The following is a 20,110-nucleotide window of genomic DNA, read 5'->3' as shown; positions in this document are numbered from 1 at the left end:
CTAGCCTGTTGCCAGAGTACCCCTTGCTCAGTTGAGGGCTTTGTTACTGTTAACATGTTACTGTTACTGTTAACATAACTGTTAACATACTGTTAACATTGTTAACATGTTACTGTTGTTCTTTCTGTTGCAGCAGTACTCAGGCCCCTTGGGAAGGGCTCCTGCTCCGCTCTGTGCAAACACCGAGCGGTTTCCCACACCAGCGATGCCTGGCTTGCTGGCAGAATTGATTTGCCCCAGCACCCTGGTCCTGCAGCCCCGTAGCCCTCCAGATCTACTGTCTGAGGCTACAAGTGGAAGGGGTGAACACAGCATCTGTGGATATTGTTTGCACCGACAGCTCCTCCAGTAGAATTTATCTGGGCTCAGCTGTCAGGTACAGTCAAAAAAAAGCTTGCAACTGTCAAAGCTGTAAAGAAGTACAATCTCTGTCTGGCAGGGCCCATTTCCTGCGGTGGGCACATCTGGCACCTAATAACAGTGAATACTTTGTTTTAGCTGAAGCTTTTAAGCGCAGACATTGCATACAGCATCCATAATGAACCCAATTCATAAAACCAGTAATCTGGACCTGCTCTAGTTATGAATTCCATATTGTTTCCATATTTCTCTTGTCCACAAAGTCATTAACCGAGCTCCAGAAAGTCATGAATATTTTCACCCTATTTGGCGGGGAGCAGATACTCTTTCAGATGAAACATTACAAGGAGCCACTAATGTTTTTAATTATGGAGTGCTAGGTACAAGTTATTGTGAAAGCTGAGGCAGGACTAAATCCAGTGCTATCTTCAGTGTCTGTTTAATTCATCAGCAATACAAATAAGGGGGTGCAGAAGACCGAAAGCAAAATGCGCGTGATCTTAACACACGTGCCCTACTTGCTGAAGGTGAAACAAGCACAGAAGTCCAGGAAAAACCTCCAGCAGGCACTGGCCTTTGTCTTCCTAAAAGAAGTGGATTGTAGCAGTGCAGAGGAGAGATGCTCATCCCGCAGACACAGGTCTCCTTCTTGAGCCTGTGGTTCTCTCCAAGAAAAAAAAAAATCACCATCTGTAAGTGATGTGATTTGCTCTGTAATCATGGGTCGCTGGTTTTGCCTACAATTTTAATTTCTCACCCACACCAGAATCAGACATATTCTTAGTGGTTAAGGTGCTGTCACACCTCACACGTTAAGGATGTCTCCAGAATGATATCTTTGTGGCAAACACTGAATGCTGATGGAAATGTCCGAGTTATTAAACTATCTCCTGCACATATTTAGTAATTGCTTTACTTTAACATTTCCTTTGCATGTTGGTTTTCTTTTTTTCATTCCTTTCCTAAAGAATGTTTATTGTCCCTACAACAATGTCTCTTATGCTAAGGTTTTGTGGGTATGATTCTGAGGCCTTCTGAATGAGAAATTCAATGGTAAACTGAATTGCAATATGTAGCCCCAAAGGATCTTAACCTTATTATTATCCCTTTTTGTCATTTTCTGTTACTGTTGTAATTTCCTATTTGATTCTTCCTTCCCACTGAGAAAAAAAAAAATCTACAGATAAACAAAAATAACACTTGGAAAAGATGACAAAGGAAACTGCAAAGAAATAGACATCATATGTACACAAACATCCTCCTACATAATGAATAACTGGACATCGTCATTGTATGCATTTCTCCCGTTATTAGTAAAATGTCTTTCAAAGGAAATGCATACGCTTGTACTCTAGAAAGACTATTTGGACTTTACTGGTGGTGTGGAACAATGGAATGGTAAAATGCCAGCGACAGAAATGATCTCTCCTCTAGGAACGTTGAACTCTGTCAGAAGCTCTGAAGCCAGAACTTTTGCAGCTAAACCAAACGTTAGTTAAGAAATCATTGAACTTGTATGGGGGTGGAAAAGAAAGAAAGAAAACTTATGAGTAAAGCAGTGACTTTCTGCAAAATACTGATTCAATTAACTTCCAATGGAAATAGTTTTGGCCATGAAGTTTTCAGCTAGCCCTAGTTCCTATAGCTTTTTGGAACCCATGCTGTGATTGGGGGTATCAGAATAAGATGTTTTAAAAGAGCGCTGCCTGTGTGTGCCTGAAATATGCAAACTTTAGCAATACACAGTTGTGTAAAGTTGACGCTACTTTATTTAAGCCAGTGAGCTACGTGCTGCTAGTTCAACACCCAGTCTTGTGTCTTGGGGGGCCTGGCCCAGCTCCCAGGGGAGCCCCTGAGAGTACCCCTGCCTTGCAATATACATGCCTGTATATCCCTGCTCAGAAATATCTATCGGCAGAACTCCAATGCCCAGCACTCAGTAACAGATAGGAAGGAAGCCCTGTAGTTATTAATAGATCACCTAAGCTCAGCTTCTTCAAAGTGCAGTGTGGACACTGAGCTAGAGCCAGGCTAACAGCCAGCGATGTGGATGGAAACTGCATGTGACCAAATGTGCTGATATTTACTCTCAGCCCTTGTCTTCAGTCTGGAACCGGATCCATACCCAGGGATCCCTTCCACCTGGCAACTCTATCTCTAGTAGTTGCGCCAGTGCTATCCTTGAAAATACTAAAGCCTACTTTACAACCAATTGCAAAATTTGAGGAAAAGACTGCTCTTTTTGTCTTGATTTCTGGAGAGGAAAGGCCAGGGGCAACCTAAAGTTCACTGGTATCTTTGTGTGCAGTTGTAAAATAATAATAATAACTGTAATGCTTTAATAACCTCCTGTTACACTGGCAAAGGTTTAGAATCTCCAGTCATGGATCACGACCAACTTGAGATATATGCTTTACAAATTAAAACACACCAATAATAAGGACATGTAGGAATGTTTACTAGCATGGAGATTCTGATGTTGACTTTTTGATTCCCTAGTTGGTAAGATAACTAAAACCCTCTAACTCTTACTGTCGGTTTGCCATTAAAAAAGTGCAAATAAGGATCTTACATGTGCCTAGCCCGTTCACTCAGAGTGATGGTGGGCTAAAGCATTCCTGTACAATGACAAACACATTTTTAAAGCATCCATAAGCTCACAGGGACAATAAATGATTCATGTGCTGGGGCCAGGGTGATTCTTGCTGTTTAATGATATATACAGGGGGTGGGGTGGTGTTTCTATTTTTAATGCTTTTTAAATTAATAAGATCTTTATAACCGTATATTTTCAAGCATGGGTGACTAAAATTTGACTCCTGAATCTGTGTGTAAATGTCTAAAGGAAAGAAAGCTGGCTGGAGGCACCTTGGTCTCTCTGATGTGGGAGAGCGCTAGATTCCCAAGCACGTAACTCAAAGGTATTCTTGCCTGGAGTGGTCACCAGAGAAAACAGATAAAAAGGTTAGAAATCCAGCTTCAGACTTCAGTAATCCCATAGATAATCACATTTTCCTGGACTGTCATACAAATATGTAAAAGCTTGAAATACACAGATACAGAGGTAAGTGGAGGTCAGAAGAGTGCTTGTTACAGACAGCACCTTCATTTGCTAAAAGTCCAAATTGCCTGAGATATCTAAATAGTGTTTGGGGTGAGGATTCGGTTTAGACAAGTAATTTGCAAGGTGTAATATATTAGGTAGTAAATTTAACTTTTCTGATACGCTATCTCAGCTGCCGCATTCAGGGGAGCATGATTCAAAAACCTGAGATGTTGGTGAAGAGTTCATTTTTCTATAAAGCTGCAAATTGCGCAGTGCATTCTCAATAGTGTTGATTTTGCTGATAGATCCCCAATGTTAGCAGTTGGCAACCTGAAGCGGTGAGCAAAATCAAATACATGTGTTTATCAACTAATAAGTGTTTTTCCAGCTCCTGGGACATACAGCTGAGGGTACAGAGCCTGAAATTTGGGATAAATAATGGAACACATACAGAAAGGAAGAAACAAATCAAAATTAATGTTAACAGCAAAGGCTGCACAATTGCAGTGGATTTCACTTAGTTCAGCAGGACTGGATTGCGCTCTGATTAGCTTTCCCCAGACAGCAGTACACAGGTTCAGTATGTTTATTTAGCTCCATTAGAAATGTGAAGCGTGGACGTCACTGTGATCATCCAGGCCTACCTACGGGGCTTAATACTGTGTTCTATTATTGACTGCTTTTATTGCTCCTTACAGCCTATCTTCTTTTCTCCAGTGCTACATAACACATAAGGCTGCATTTACATTTTCTGAATGGACTAATCATGGCTCTCCGCTTTGATAAAGAATGTGCAGCCTCCCACATAACCACATGGAAACCAAGAGGGAAGAGTAAACCAGAAATAAACCCGTTCCAGGGGGCTGACAGAAAAATACCCACCAAGATAATTGGGAGGGATGTACAGAGAAGAAGCAACTGAACACATAGTCACATCTTAAAAAACCTGTAATGCTAAAAATAACCAGGTGAAGGACAGCAAGAGAAAACATGATTGAAGCGGAACAATTGGTAGAGGAGTTAATAGTTATTAGCAATCATTTTAGATTGAATATAGGTTGGTTTTGTAACAGCACAAGGAATGATGCATTTGACAGGACTTAAACAATTGCCTCCCTCTTTCCCAAAGAATCTAGTTAGCAGCACCCTGGCACAAATTGATCGGTCTCGCGTGCTCCTAAAGAGTTAGCCAAAGCAAATATAGTTACTGAAAGTTTTTATTTGTAAAATACAATGAAGTTAGATCCCAAACAAATCTTTTGAAATCTTTCCTCCCTATATTCCAAACCTTAATATGTTTTAATGTTTAGCTGACTGCGTTTTCTCCTGTAGCCTTAAAAAAATAACCCTGAGAGGTCAGACAAAGTTCAACCAGTCCAGTATCTTTTCTCCAATGGTATCCAAAAGCTATTGCCTGGGCGAGAGTGCAAGAACAGAGCGAGTGTATATGACATTTTTGCAAGTACTCTCTCATCATCCAACTGTTTGCATCTCAGCTATATACTGAGCCAGTGTGGTTTCTGTGCACTTATTAACGATCAGGGGACTTCTTTCCTTTAGAATTGAAATTGCCTAGTGTCCCCTTGAAACCTAGGTCAACAACATTTAGGAACGTATAGCATCCAGATATCCCGTGGCAAGAAGCTTTACAGCTAAATTACATGTTATGTGAACATACTCCCTGCCCTATATCTCCTGGCATTGAAATGTCAGCTACGTGCATGTGAGAAAGCAAACACTCATTTCCAGATTTCCTAAGTGTTCAGAAGAAATTTGTGCAGAGAGGGTGAAATTGAAAAGCAGTTATTATGAAAGTATTATAAGGTTCATGAGTCAAATCCCTCTTATTCACATCTGAAGGGCTACAAATACTCGTGCATTTGAAGTTAAGCATTTTTCAAAGTTCTTTGTTGTTTTAGAGAATTTGTATGTACTACTCGTTAAAGAATATTGCTAGTGAGTAAAAGGGTATGTCTAGCACAAGGGTGTTAAGAAAGCGAATGCTTTGTAGAAATATAGAGCATAGGGCTTAGAAGCTTGTTCCGTGGCTTCTTTCACATGACAGAAATAACAATGTCCAAAGTTTTCCAAGTAACGTAAAATTCTGCTTTCTTCTGCAGGAAACTTGATTTTTGTTTCCATCCCAATATTCCCTGCAGTTTCAGAGGTAGCGTCAGAAGATAATTCCATATAATACCTTGGGTGCCAAGGATGAGAAAGCCTAGGGGTAAGTCAGTTCATACCTGGTCCTCAAGGTTTTTACAGTCACAAGGGCAATTTGGCTGTTACATAGCGTAGACCCGTATCTGTCCAGTAGGATTAAAATGACCCATTGGGTAGTAAGGGTTTTTAAAATATGGCGATGCCATGTGAATTTCTTTTTTGTATCCAGCGATGAACACAGAGGCATACCAGGTAATGATACTTTCTGAGAGTAAGTTGTGCCGTGGAAAGAGCAACTCTGTGGCATTTTGAGATGCATCAAAATGTAAGTATTATAAGCTCAAATTTGAATTCCAATGTTTAAGTAAACAGAGGATGGGAGGGTGGAGATTTGCTGATTTAATACAAAGGATGGATTTTAGAAGAACACACAGGAAATCATACTTTATGAGCTAGGCCTTTCTATTTCATTGAGGGGGCACATCTTAGTCACAGGTCCTCACCGGTCTGTGCCATTGTTCAGGCCTTTCAACCTAGCTGCAGAACACTGCTGTTCTGTTCCAGTTGCACTTACCAGCGTGTTTGTAACTTGTGCTGTCAACTGACCAGTGCCTTGAGCCTTTGCTAACGGTAGTAATAGCCCAAGTCTGCTAGCCTGAGGGAGTATGAAGAAGAATACGTTGAACCAATGATGAAGTGCCATTAAAGGAAAAGCTGAGTATTTTTCCCAGGCGGGTGTCTTATACTTCAGCAAAGCTGGAAAAGATTAAAGTGCAATCTTTGTGCTTGCTGCCTTGCATACAAGCACTGCATGCAGAGTGAGTGTATGTCAAGCTGTGATTCCCTCATGAGAGGAGTGCACATATATAAATCATCTCTGCTTTGCAGATTTATGTGGATGTAACCTACTCACTTCAGTGGGCTTTGTGATGATTTGGGATTGGGGTGTGGGAGCAGTATGGGTGTGATGGATGCTCTGTGACCACTTATCTGATCTAAATCATGACCTAGCCTTTCATGCAGAACGTGAAAATAACACAGAAGTAAAATGTAAAGCAAAAAGGAACCTGTTTGGTCCTGGCTAAGATCTGTTAGCTACAAGATAACCTATAATAACTATATTAATAACTAACCCAGCTTCACCTGGCTTTCGAGGGTTCACTTGCTTCTCTCTAAAGTCCAAAACATGCACCTTTGCTTTATAAATGCTACAGTGTACCAAGTTGAGGCTCTTTTTTACACACATGCAATCTCCATGCACGTGCGCCCATGGAATTTATATGCAAACGTAACAGCATGGCAGATTTTGCACAACGGATTTATGCATTTGGGTGGTGTTTTGTGATATGTGACGCATCATGCAAGGCAATTCACTTAATGCATGTCAGATAACTGCTTTATAGCTATCTTTAGGAATATTAACTGAAAAGGCAAGGCCCAAAGTTACATCTTTGTAAATCTCCTGACATAGAGTTATTCCTCCTGACGTTACCATTTCAAATGGTCAGGAGATTTGAAGTCTGCCCTTCTCTTTCTTTCTGTATCGTATTTGCCTGTAACGCCATACGCTGTCTATGTAGGCAAAAGATAATCACACGGTACATAAATCAGTGGAAAGTACTTTTACAAAAACTCTGTTCAGAAGTATGGGAAGTAAGGAATAAAGGTTCTAATGTAACAGAATTTGTGTAGGATGAAAAAGAAGTTAAATGGAAAAAACCCCAAAGCAAAACTACAGAGACAGTGCTCTTTACACTTCTTTGATAGAGTTAGCAATATTGTCAGTAGAATGTTTCTTCTGTATTGCTACAAGCAATTCACGGGCTTTTACTTTGAAAGAAATAAAAACCCATAAGCACAGGATTATGAGTTTTTAAGCCCATTTTGTGGTTAAAGAAGAATAATTACATGAAACACTGAACATGTAGGAAATATAACCCACACTATTTTGCAGTGAATTGCGTGTGTAACCTATTTGACCAGTTATATTATAATCTTGAGGCTTGTTATTTGTAAAACAATAAAGCTATTTTTCTTTTTGACTTTGAACTCTACTTGAAGAGCAGTGATTCGTGCTCCACATGCTGTTAGCTCTATAGCTCCATGCTTTGCATGTGAGACAGTCAGGCTGAGAGAGACGTGAGAATTAACATGTGAGGATGTGTTATCTGTGTAGAAACCACCTACAGTCAACAACTTTGCACAAAAATACTTCAGCACTGAATAAGACCCAATGCAATCCTAGAGTCTGCTTCCCTGCCCTAAATCCCAGGGTACCACTGGTTTCAAAAATCCAGATGAAACTTATAACTGAAGGGCAATGGAAAAAAATTAAGGTACAAAGAGGAACAATTCAGACTTCCTTCATGCCACAAAGGTTACTGTAAATCTTGCACAAAATCTACTCGCAACCTTCAGAGGAGTATTTCTGAAAGATTTCCTTCCAGGGCTTCTTCAGGAAAGGGTGACAGATCTCCCGTCCTTCACTGGGAAAGATTGTTCAACATCAAGACTGGTGCTGAGAAAGAAATTTTAAGGGACACAAGTTTTGCCATATGTAAAAAAAAATTAGTGTTATAAGAGAAAAAATAGTGTTTTCCCTCAAACAGTTTGACAGAACAATCTCAGTCTTTGGGGAAATGGAATGTACCTACATTATATTCTATCTACGCATCCTCCTCCTACAGTTTTCCTTGTCAATCTATTTCCATTGTGTCTATGTGAGAGCAATGTTAAGCATCAAACTTCTAAAAATGATCCCAGCTTCTTAGCAACTCTAAATGCCTCTTTAGCATTTAATAACAATTGTTTATGGGTTTGCAGTTAGCGTTTTAGAAGAAAAAATTAAGACAGTCTGCATTTTTGAATTTGAAAACTCGCTTTCACCTACTCCATTTCAGAAGGGAACAGCTCAATGGATCATTTGGTATACTGACAAATATTTTCTTTTTCTACTGTCTTTATTTCCATTGCCAGGCAGCAGTGACTACAGCAGATACTATTGTCTCTATACCCTTTCCGGGATATTCACAACATTTGTATTTCTTGAAGAAAAGCACCAACAAGTATCTCTTACCTTCAAGCCATACGACTGTCTCGAGCAGAGGTGGCAGTACTTTGTGTCAAATATATCCAAAACACCACAACTCTCCACCGTGGCTTTTCTCAAGCTCTCCCAGCTCTCAAGCAGACTTTTTGGTATTCAATATTCACGCACAAGTAGAGGAGCCAAAAGAAAAAAATCACCTGCCTGACCACTGAAACCAGGAACTCACGCAGATGAAACTTGCTGAGGTTAACCCCAAGCTAAGCTAGCAACCGCTACAACTTCAAGAGCTCAGGGAGTGTATTCCCTTCCTGGGAAGAGGCGATTTCGGAGCAAAGCTCTCCTGTGGTAATTCGCTCTCCATTTCTTTCAGCACATCGCTGGGTGGGAAAGCTGCGGCTCCGTCTCCATTTCCCAGAGCCCAGATTTGGCTAGCTGGCAATCAGAGCCGCCCCTTCCTCCCACGACGACGAGATCCCAACAACCTGTTTCCACTACAGCTCCTGTCGCTGCCCGCGATTTCCCGCAGCGCTTCCCTTTCTGCCTCGCCTGCTGGGGGGCGGGGGGCAAAGTTTCCTCCCCCGAATCCCACCGACTCCCGCCGGGGAGAAACGGGGGTGCGGGACGAGGGGTCCTCCGGCGGGTGCGCGGGGGCGGCTTCAGCACCGGGAGCGGACAGCGCCGGAGCGGGGCGCGGGAGCCGGGCGGCGGCGGGGCGGAGCGGAGCGCGGGGCGGCCCGGGGGTGCGGGCACTGAGGCGGCGGCTCCCGCCGCAGCCCCGGAGACTGGAGGCAGCAGCGGGCCCCCAACCTCCGAGGAAAAACCCCGGTGGAAACGAGCCTTTCCCCGCCCGGCTGCCCTGCCCTGCCCTGCCCTGCGCAGGAATGCCGGCTGCTCTGGGGATGCCGGGCAGCCCTCGGTGGTAGCGGGGCAGGCAGCCCGCAGGCTCGGAGCCCGCTCCCAGGTGAGTGCCGGTGGCTGCCCCGCAGGGTCTGGGAACGCTGGGCAGCCTCCAGGCGACAGGCTGACTCGCTGCCCCTGCGTGTGCCCAGGTCTGCGCATAGCTGTGGGGCTTCACGCGGAAGGCAGGGAAAATATGGAATGACCCTCCAGTATGGATAGGGTAGGAAGGCAGAAATTTCTGAGTAAGGAAACTGACTGTAGTTGTTATTTCCACTGTAAACATCTTGCATACTTTCTTTGTAAAGAAACGCGCCAATGCCAAAGAGGGACATCGCTCACCCGCATTCTTCCTCTGCGGAAAAGTCCCAGCAAGGTCCTATTTATTTGCTAACGACCCAGGCTAAAATTCTCAACAGAGCTCCTGGTTTAAACGCTCTCTGTAATGGTAAATAGCTCTCTTTGCAATTCAAATACCAAGAGAAACCACTTCCTGAAAGGATGATGAAAATGTAGCTTCTATTGCAGTATTTTACTATCTTCTTCTAGTTTAATATCTTTAATACTACCTAATTTTCAAAACATTAGAAGTCCATAATTTGAAGCGTGTTTCCTAAGGAACTTTTATTTCTTTTTCCAGAAATGGCTTGATTCTCTTTTCTGAATGTATTTTTCATATTACCAGATAACACTGGTTAGCTTTTAAAAAGATTCAATTTCTGGAGGATTTTCTACAAAGGAGGGGATCTAGAATACTGCTTGCAACCTTTTTTGACTCTGGAACCTAAACATTTTACAGCACAGCTACTGACCCCTTTAGGATATTGCATTCATGAATTGCTGGGAAATGTACATATACTTGTCTTTCTGAGTCTTCTTTAGTGTTAAAGTCAAACGACGTTCTCTTGAACTTTCCAAGTGTTATTGGAATAGTTTCCTTTTCATCCAAGTAATGTTCCACTCTGACTTTTGCAGTGCCAAGCTAGCCAAATGAATACCAGAGCTGCCACCTTTAGCATAAAACCCAGAAACAATCACAGCAATTGCTGTAATGCTGCAGTAACCTGGAGTCGTTCCTCTGAAGCGCTAAACTGTTACTCAGTGTCAGTGTAGGAGGTATCAGATATTATTATTTTGGTATATCTAGAACACTGATTTCTCCTTGAAAGCAGGACAGGAAAGTTTTAGTACATATGATATTTTACTTTCCTCAAAATAAATGTATTTATTTAATGAATGGACTTTAATGTGTTTATGCTTTCTTTGAGGCCAGGAAGAATCTTGTCCTCTCCTACCTTTCTTGGGCTACTACTTGTGTCACGAGTATGCTTCCCATCCATTCATCTATAAGAAAATCAACTATAGTCCAAGTCAGGGAAACAGCAATTTAGTAATTAATAAGCAGGTAAGGTATTTAATGGGTGACCTCTGAGTCTCACCGAGTTTACTATCTGCCGAGGCATTTTGATTTACACTGAAGATGTGCTTAACTGCTTGTAAGAGTCAAATGTGCGTGCTGCTGCCACCACATTTTTTCAGTCCTACTAAAGAAAACAGCTTTCATTCTGTCCATTAGAAAGCTACCAATTAAAGCAATGGCTAGTCTGATGGAAGACAGTGGTACATATGACATCTCTTGCCTGTACTAGAAAAGCACCTGGTCTTTTAGTCTGTAGCGTGAAGAACGACATCCTCAGCTGGTGAAAACTGCAAGAGACTTTGATCAGGCTACATAGCTGTCCTTATAAAGTTTAAAGTGAGATTCATTTCCCTTGAATTTTGTATCAAGAATTTCAATAAATGCCCTGGAGTTAGATGAATCATGGGAGAGAATAAAGCACAATAACAAGAAAAACTGATGTACAAAAAAACCCCAACCCTGAACCTGAAGCCAAAATAAAATGAAACTTCAAAACCACAAATACAACCTTCTTAAAAGAAGCAAAATCTTTTTTTTTTTTCCCTGTGCATTTCTGGTTTGTGATTGCTCACTGAGGAAGCTCTGTGACTAGCACTTTGGTTAGAGGTTGTTCAACAGCAGGTCTTTGCAATAGACAATGGTGAAGGGTCGATACTGGTTAATATGGAGTAAACACATCACTCCTAGGCCTTATCTCCTCTTTGATTTTAGGGATGTAACAAGTGGAGTTCAGTTCCTGCGGCAAATATCGTGAGTGTTCTGCAGTATTTCCTCAACATGTGTTCTCTCTTTTTGCTTCTTTAACAGAAAACTCAGTCATCTGAACAGCACTGGAAGTGGAATAAGACAAGATGCCACCTGCACTGCACCATGGCCCTGAAAAAGTAAAATGGTAGCGAAATATCAGTCATCGAGATCCTCAGAGAAAGAGAGCTTATTATTTTACTGCCCTGTCACGTGCTGCTGGTGTGGAAAGCTTTGAAGAAAAAGATAGGGTCTTGACCGACAACTTTTTTTCTCTGATACAAGGAATAGTCAGCCACAAATGCAGAAGAGGAAATGTTTCTGACTCCACTGGGGACAAGACAGAGGTTTCTTAGGACCCAGTGCAGAACTGTAGGATGAGCTTCCCTGCAACTTTATCACAACTTTGTTGCCTTCTGTGTCACAATGGTGTCTTTGGCTTTGACTCTTGGAATCAACATTCAATAAATATAAAAATAAAGAAGATTTTCAGAGCAAGCTACTTCAGTGTGCACAGTTCTTCCTCAAGCATAAAAAAAAACCCCAAACGCCTTAACATGAGTTAGGTGATACAAGTACCTCACATACACTTCTACATAGTGCTCAGATCTCATATAAAGCGTGTCACACAAAAAAAACCTAACTCAGAATAGTGCAGAACTCTCCTGGTTACAGTGCAGAAGTGGAGTTGCTAAGCACCTCATTCAAAACACTGGTTCTGTAGACTCCTAAAACCTGCCATTTTTCCAAGGGTCCTAACCCAAAGGTTAGGAGGGAAGTCAGAGAAATACAATAACAGGCCTAGGCTTTTCAAACCCAGCAGCTCCTTTCTCTATGGCGCTTACCGCCCCGTGCAGCCAAAGTTACACTCTAGATTTAGCAACGGAGACCCCAGTCGAGGGCCAAAATGCCAGTCCCACTTCCTCTTGCACTGCCTAATTACAGTTCAGGCTGCCATTCTTTCTTTATCTATTTACCAGCACCACCTAGCAGCCAGACTATTTGCGGAAAGGTCAAGATGGATCTATGTGCAAATCTGCATGGAAGTTGGCAGGACTTCTCTCTCATCATGTGCGCAGTCCTCCTTCACAGAGGACTGCTGCAAAGTCATTTGGCTGCATGTTGTGCCACCTTTATTATAAATACATAGAAGAGCACATTAGCATTTTTTTTTGCAGAAGATGCTTTCTCTCAGGGTAGACCTATATCCGACTTCTGAATAAAAGACTTGAAGCTCAGGAAGGCAGCTTAGTCATAATGAGCCTTGTGAACTTGAATGCTCTGCATTTTTTTCATCTCTTCTGCCAAAACAAGTAACGTTACCAGACTCTTACTTGTACTCACTTCTAGGGTAGAGGGAGACTTCGCTTTCATCAGCAGAAGAGGCACATAGAGTTATTAGGGTCAGAATTAGCTTCTGGGAGGTGATTAGCTCCGTGCCTTACATTGGTGCATGAAAGCTAGTTAGTCCTAGATGGACTAGCTAGAGAAAGTTACACATGATTTGTTACAGGCTTGCCTTTAGTTGCATAATACTAAATCAGTCCTTGGGAAATCCAAGCTCTTGCCATAGCTGTAAATATTGTTTTAACCAGCTGCACAGAGTCATAATGTGCAAGGAAGTGTCCTATCAAAAATGCTGTACCTTTAAGAGAATGAACTAGTAATAAGGTGTAAAAATCATGGGCTGCATCAGAAGTATGTCACTTGACATGATCTGAGGGTTTGGCCTGATGGCTTCTTAAGTACTTCCTGTGTTTCCTTTTTATTGTAATCTAACAGAACACACAGGAATATGAAGGAGCCGTAACTCGGAAGACACAGTTTTTCCTGTGATACAAACTAATGGTAATACTTTGGCACTTATTCAACTGAGCACACTAACAGCCCATTAAATGCAGCTTACTGATGGGCACGCCTTGTTCTTTCATTGCGACAAATTCCAAGGAATTGTGTCACTCCAGATGAGAGAACTGCCATCTTTGGGTCTCTGAGAGTCAGTAGGAAGAGGTAGCCCAAATGAGCTGCCTTTGATGTCTGCTGGCGTGGAGCCTGTGTGATAGGCAGTGAGGTAGTATGCCGGTTTTCACTCAACTGCTGGGATCCTCGAAGTGGCGTGGCTGCCACATACCTGTTGCGTTCTCAGTGCGTTTGAGCCAAGATCCAATCTAGTCGCGCAACACTGCAGATGACTGAATTGGTTCATTTCAAGTTTAAGAAATCAATAGTCTTTTGCATGAAATTTCTTCAGAAGCCAAGATGGATATTGATATCTCTCTGGAAAGGAAATGAATTCTCATCACCTTATATCTTATCCAAAAATGGGCTAGGAGAATGCTAGTTTCTCCTGTGAATAAGAAGTCAATAATGAGTTCAAAATATTTTTTTCCAAAAGCGATGCACCAGAAAGTTCTAGTATTAGGGAGAGGATTGGGAAAAGGGAACTCTGACCTGTCTCTGCCACTAATGGGCAAGTTTTTGCCTTTTCTCTGTCTTAGCCTAAAGTTAGAACAAAGTTTCTGGATTACGGTAGGCTTGGAGTTTACATATTCATCAGCATCTCACACGCTCAACCAAGATTCAGCCCACTCTGCATTCTCTACCTGTTTTGGTGAATAAAGTCTGTCTCCTTACAGACAAACTTACATACTTGATCTGGACAACATGACTCCAACGCCTTACGTGCCATTATCGAGTAGCCTGACACAATCTTAAGCTGAGGCCTCTGAAAAATTTGAAACACAATGTAGGTGCAAGCATGAACACATGGCCATTCATTTCTCTGCCATGGATTTCCTTTCTGTGGCATGAGAATCATGAAACAAACACATTTACTTTAATGCACAGGGTAGCCTGAAGACTTTCCTATCTCCATTTTGTTTATTAACATACCCCTGAATCTAGAAGAGCACACTATGCAACTGCTGTTTTTTCTCTTTTAATCATTTAGTAGTTCTTACAGTTGCTTTTGTCCTCTGAAGTGGTCTATTCAATTCCCACAGGATTTTCAACTGGGGAAATGCTACCAGTGCACATTCAAATAAAATAAAATTTGCTGTACCTGTGTTAAAAAATATTGACTTAGCTCTCCAGAGAGCAAATCCAGGGTTGACGCAGAGTGTCAATAAATATTTGTAAGTGAATAAAGAATTGAAATATGCATATTGATGCCTTTGGGGTTGCAGAAAACACACTTAATTCTCAGGGTGGCTTTTTGGGAACTAAAAACTCAATTACTTTCCTTCTTGTGGATAACTATAAAACATGTGCTGCTGAAAAGGGCCAAGATTTCATGGCTTTGCCATTGTTCTTCACCAGTTGGTGCCTTTTGTGCTGGATACTCATCTCACTGAATGCAATATTTTCATGACAGATAAGGACAAGACTATGATGATTTAGAAGCACCTGTCTAGGTGCAGTTTATGAATTCTGATGAACCTTAAGAAAATTCAGTACTTCAATATCCCAGTGCCGATGGGGTTGGTCAGGTGCTGACAGAGCTGTGTCACACGCACTTCACATCAGGCAAGCAGAGAATTGTTACTGTGATGGCCCCCATTCAGTTGGAGACACTTGCAGAGCACGTGTATAAATGTCCCAAATTTTGAATGCTAGCTAGGTTATTTTAAAAGAAAGAAGAAGAGTCGTCCTGTTCTCTCCATCTCTTTGTCTGGTGCTTTTTCTCTGCTAACAAAAGCCCTTGGGAACCTTGAGTGTTGGCAATCAGCTTGGAAAAATTCACCTGGATTGCAAGAGCCTCTTTTCTGCCTTTTCTTTTTTTTCACCTCCTTGTTATTTTTCCAAAGCTCGGCAGCCAGTAGAGACATGTAATTAAAGTTAATTGTGATCGCTCGGTGATGCAACAGCCCCTCCGCTGACATGGCTTCAGGGTGCCTCTGGCTCACATACGGCTGGTGCCCGTTAGCACCAGTGGGCACGCTCTCGAGTGAGAGGTCTTCAGAACCACTCTTCCGTCCCAGCCACCACAGCCCCATGCCAGCCCCCTCTACTGTCCGGCCATCGGCACTGTTTGCCTTTGAGCACAGGAGAGTGGCTCCTGCTTCTCTCTGCTCTGCTCACAGAGGGAGGTGGGCAATGTCCCCTTGTCCCCCAGGAGTCTCACTGGCGTAATGATCAAGTTAGGCCACGTTGCCAGCACCTGACAAAGGTGCTGGACTGGCAGTGAAGAAAATAACGGCTCTGAAAGCCAAGACATAGTACACTATGATAGCACCAGGAACCAGGGGAGTTCAGTTTTCTCAAGGTTTTCAATGCCTACTTTTTGTGGTTGGCTGTGACAGATCTATGGTAGAGCCTCTGGTATTAATCAATACTTCAGCTGCAAGTTTTCTTCCCTGAGGCAGAGGAGGAAACTGACAACACTTTGATATACAATCAAAGACAATCCTGTTACACCCCACAGTTATATACCAAATCCAAAGCTCGCTTCTGCCCTTTTTCTGATGCAGACCTCACTGGGCATTTTGCTCCATTGTGCGTCTTTGACAAATGATTTCAGAAGTATCTGCATTAAATAACCTGTCTTGGTATCTGGCGGGAAAAAAAGCATTTCTAAATATCCTCAAAATATCTAATTTAGCATCGTTATGGGCTGGTGTAGTGGCTACTCAGTGGACTGCAGTACAGTCAATGTAAAAAGAGGCAGTACTTCAACAGTGCTTTGCTCTGCTGATAGCAAGTGCATCAGCTCTTGCTGACGAGTGAATCAATTGCTGGATTCTTGGGCAGCACACGTTTTAAATGAGGCCCATGAATATGATGCAAATTCCATTCTGACACTAGAACGAATGTTTGATGGCACTGTTAAATTGCCACTAGACAGGCTACATGTAGTACCAAATTCAGCCTCACAAGGGGACTGTCCTGAAGAAATACTCATCTGAGGTGAGCTTTTCCTTCCTAATCAAAAACAGAGCCACAGCCAGTACCAGGTAATGAAGGAGTTGGTAAATCTGATTATAGAAAAGAATGTCACTGGTTAGACAGTGATTTGCAAGGAGAAGTGATCAATAAAGGACACAGCAATGTATCAAACAGAATAGACAGCGAATACATGGTACAAGGCATATTTGCCTTAGTTGCTGAGAGGTTTCTATCCATATAGCATGGAGCTTAGCAAACTTCTCTGCCAGGCATCAGCTGCTGTATGCCACCTGCAGAAAAGTAGCTACACATGGTCAAAAAGTCAGCCAGGCAGGCCCGGTCAGGCCTGCGTCTGCCAGTAAAGACATGCAAGCAGCACAAGCGAAAGCTCTGGCACAGCGAGTAGCGCAAACTCAAGAAAGCCCAAAAGGGAGGCTCAAGCCCAAGTCTTTTCCTTCTCTATACCACTGGGTTCACCCACAGTTTGTGTCCCAGAAATTTAGACAGAAGCCAAAGCTGGGTTCAGGCCTGTGCTCAAAAAGAAGTATAGATTTGTCCTGGGGAGCTACTGCTTCATGCATCCCTAAATAATGTGATTGTTGCTTTACTTAAAGCACTGGTGGAATCGGCTGGTAATAGGTACAGGATAATCTGGGCAGTGCTGTGCGGGGTTCTGGGTTCAAGTTCTTAATTTTGCTGTGAATTTGAAAAGAGCAGAATGAAGGAGAACAGACGGGCCCATCTTGGTGGCACAAACATCATCTAGTATGTAAAAGCAGCAAAACACTTAGCTGGGAGTGAAAGATGGGGGTAGAGTTCAGGAACAATGGAGCTGAGGAGGTGGAGAACCCTCGGAAAGGCATAGTCACAATGAGGCAGAAAAGCTGCAGTTGCTCAATATTAGTAAGAACTCCAGGGATGGATACCCACAGGGGGGCACAGTCTGTACCTAATAGGCTGGGGGACATAGCCCATCAGTACTTTGAATATATTAAGGTTTTCAGACCCCATAGCAGATTCAGCAAATCACTCCGGAAGCTTCCTGTTCCACACAGTGAATATTGGCTGCAAAGAGTAGTTTAAGGGTTCTCTGAGACCTCTGCATATCGCTAATAGATCAAACATAAATAATGCCCTTCCTCACGCTGGCTATCGCCTAATTGCTGTAGTTTATTTCCCCAGAATGCCTCTTTATCAGTTTCCCCTCAGACACAGTAAGTATACAGTTTGTATTAATCATGAGGATTCGCATTTATTAGTGCAGGAACACCTTGTGAAAGAAACAAGTTTTGCCTTGATGTTTTGGAATCAACGGTCAATCTGTTTAATTAACAGACTGGTTTAGCAGAAATCTGTTCCCTTCCTGTCTGCTTTATACCCAAATGTACAGAGCTAACTAATCAAGTTTACTTGCCCTTTTCTGGATTACACAGATCTTTTCAAATTCTTAACTCTGTGCTTTCCCGTATCTTACAAAGAGGGCGCTCTGCTAGCTCTTTTTCAGAAATTAGATTCACAAGCTACCTGGATCCTCTTTGCAGTTAGGGAAATAATTACTTTACGCAATATAATTTGCTTAAAACCATGACAGTTTTAACTATAGTTTAAGGCTAAATGACTGCTCAGCAAGACAGCTGGTAAAATTCACCCTGTAATAAGACTGCAGCAATGTAAACAAGCCCAGCCCATTTAGGGCTTTGAGTTAATATAGATGTCAAATACTTCTTTCAATATCTCTAAGTTTCACAAACCATCAGACATTTTCCTCCTTTATAAATGTATTTATAATAGATCTCATCCTTTTATACCTAAACCCACAACATATGTTTCTCCTAAATCCCTACAATTTATTAAGTTTGAATGTAAATTAACCTCGGAAGAAACATCATCTACTTTGTTGAAATACTACAGGCACCTGTGACGCAATGTAATGAAGAACTCCTGCGGCAGCACACCTTTAGGGAGCTCCAGGCCTGGCTTCCTTGTTACTTGGAGCATGGCTGTTCCAAGGAAAATGAAGCCTGAAGCAGCCAAAAATGCCAGTGCTTTTGCCTTTAAACACGCCCTGGGATTTTCTCTCTGCTCTGCGGGGCTCCTGTAGTGGCTGTGCTCTGCTTAAGTGTAAGATGTTATCTGAGTTTATCTTCCCTAATATGTCTGGCCATAGTAAACCATGCTCAGGACCTTAGAGAACTATAGGCAGGTAAGGGTGACAACCAACCTGAGTTCAGGCAAGAAGGACTGAAGGAGTTTTTCAGCTCTGATCATGGTAGTTTGAACAGATGTGAGGCTTAGCACTGGATCTGGGTTACTGATATCAGGAGAAAGGCAGGTCTTCACTTCATACACTTTGTATCAGGCCTTTTGAGTATCTGAATCAGCTATAACCCAGAATACCAGGCAAGTGGAAATCATACTTGTAAAGAAACCAAGTCAAATTACTGCAAACTAAACCCCTTTCTTTGCAGCCTCCCAGCAGGCTAAGTAATGCCAAACCATTCTAATTTAAATCACAACCAGTAGGGAAGTATCTCTGGGGCCTGATACCCTCTATCCTGCTCAGTTAATAACAGCAATACAATTGCAATTATGGCAATAAAGCTCAAAATTCATTTGCAGTTGCTTGAGTTGTGGTGATTTATTGTTTGGTAATTATCTTGCTGGAGTCTTAAGGATGGAATAATCTCCTCTATTTACATAATCAAGGCATCAAAGTCTTTAGAGCAGGGCATACTATCAGCAGATGGCCCTACCACGTGTGGTAGGATCCCCCAGTTTTTATAGCTCACGTTGTATCCAATCTCAGTGTCTCTTCGCCTAAAGCGAGAGTTTACTGTCTTGTACTAATTAAGTGTAATTTACATAAATATAGACAGCTCTTCCTGCATTACTGTCAGGCTGCTAAGGGCCCATTCAGAGGCAGACCTGACTTGCCTCTGTGGCTGAACGGCTGCTGTAAGGGACAGGATTTGTGGAGATCAGACAAAGCTGGAGATCTCCTTCTCTCCGAGGCCGTGACCGCTGTGGACACATACCTGCACCAGATAGAGCTGAGAAGGAAAATTAGAACAGTAGCTTTGTCAAAAGCTAGTAGAACAAAATGCAGAAAGAATGAAATTCACAGGCAGAGAACGTATGTGGGTATTTTTCACGATGGGTCAGTTTGTCTAACGCCCTGCAGCCCCAGAAGCTATGTGGCAGGTGTTTAATTTAGAAGGGGTCTTGATGTGGGTGTTCCAAACACCACCAATGACAAAAGTCCTTCCTTACATTCTAAAAAGCTCTTAGACCCCCTCCTTCCCCAGCACAAAGCCACACATTATGATCAGTTTCAGGAAAATAAATTTAATGACATCAAAACACATTAGGTCGCTACAATAACATGAAATTTGTGAGGCTGCACTGCTCAAGTGCTTTCATGGAATCATGGCATCATAGAATGTGTTGGGTTGGAAGGGACCCTTAAAGGTCATCTGGTCTAACCCCCCTGCAGTAAGCAGGGACATCTGTAACTAGATCAGGGCCTGTTTCCACTGACAAGGTTATT

General features: G+C 42.3%; 1 protein-coding gene across 1 annotated transcript in view; it reads right to left on the bottom strand.

The window, feature by feature from the left end:
* LOC134525010 (D(2) dopamine receptor) overlaps positions 1-9,125 on the bottom strand; it is a 32,812-nt gene extending 23,687 nt beyond the window's left edge. The window contains exon 1 of the mRNA XM_063355410.1: positions 8,646-9,125. The gene's annotated coding sequence lies outside the window, so the exon portion shown is untranslated. The remainder of the gene's footprint in view (positions 1-8,645) is intronic.
* Positions 9,126-20,110: the final 10,985 nt, after the last annotated feature.

The sequence above is a fragment of the Chroicocephalus ridibundus genome, chromosome 18, assembly GCF_963924245.1.
Source record: "Chroicocephalus ridibundus chromosome 18, bChrRid1.1, whole genome shotgun sequence".
NCBI classification, from domain to species: Eukaryota; Metazoa; Chordata; class Aves; order Charadriiformes; family Laridae; genus Chroicocephalus; species Chroicocephalus ridibundus.
The sequence above is the reverse complement of the archived record's forward strand: the minus strand, read 5'-3'. Positions and strand labels throughout refer to the sequence as shown.